Source organism: Propithecus coquereli, unplaced genomic scaffold (genome assembly GCF_000956105.1).
Source record: "Propithecus coquereli isolate 6110/MARCELLA unplaced genomic scaffold, Pcoq_1.0 Scaffold21, whole genome shotgun sequence".
In the NCBI taxonomy this organism is placed as follows: Eukaryota; Metazoa; Chordata; class Mammalia; order Primates; family Indriidae; genus Propithecus; species Propithecus coquereli.
Genome location: NW_012146078.1, coordinates 2,877,853 through 2,878,939, shown reverse-complemented (window position 1 = coordinate 2,878,939; position 1,087 = coordinate 2,877,853).

Here is a 1,087-nt window from a genome sequence, read left to right as displayed (position 1 = left end):
GCAGGATTTTGACTGTTTTGAATTTTCTGAGACTTGTTTTGTGGAATAACATATGGTCTATCTTGGAAGATGTTCCATGTGCTGATGAGAAGAATGTATATTCTGTAATTTTGGGATAGAATGCTCTGTAAATTTCTGTTAGGTCCATTTGTTCCAGAGTCTCATTTCAGTCCAGTATTTCTTTGTTGATTTTCTGCCTCAATGATCTGTCTAGTTCTGTTAGTGATTTCTGAAGCCCCCCTCTATTATTATGTTGCTGCTTATTTCATTTCTTAGGTCTAGTGGTATTTGTTTTATGAATCTGGGAGCTCTGGTGTCAGGTGCATATATATTTAGGATTGCTGTATCTTCTAGTTGAATTGATCCTTTTATCATTATATAATGAACATCTTTGTCTTTTGTTAACTGTTGTTGATTTAAAGTCTGTTTCATGTGGTATGAGAACAGTTATTTCTGCTCCTTTTTGGTGTTCATTTGCATGGAATATTTGTTTTTTATCCTTTTACCCTGAGTCCATGTAACTCTTCGCAAGTTAAGTGGGTTTCATGGAAATAGCAGATATTGCAGTTGTGTTTTCTTATCCATTCCATCAATCTATATCTTTTAATTGAGGCATTTAGATTTTTTATTTTATGTTAATGTTGATATGTGAGATACTGTTCCAGCCTTCATGTTGATTGTTAACCTACTTATTCTGTATCCTTCCTTATGCTACTGTTTTTGATTGGTTTTACACTGGTGAGTATTGACTGCTCTTTTCAGAGTTTAGGGGACTATGAGCACTTCTTGTAGGGCAGGTCTGTGGTGACAAATTATCTTAATGTTTGCTTCTCTAGGAAAGATTTCACTTCTCCTTCATTTATGAAACTTAGCTGTCTAGGATACAAAATTCTTTGCTGATAGTTATTCCATTTAAGAAGACTAATGATGTGACCCCGATTCCTTCTGGCTTGTCAGGTTTCTGTTAAGAAGCCTGCTGTTACTTTGATGAGTTTTTCTTGGTAAGTTACTTGATGCTTTTATTTGCAACTTGTAGGATTTTCTCCTTCATTTTTACTTTGGCCAGACTGATGATTTGGTGATGTCC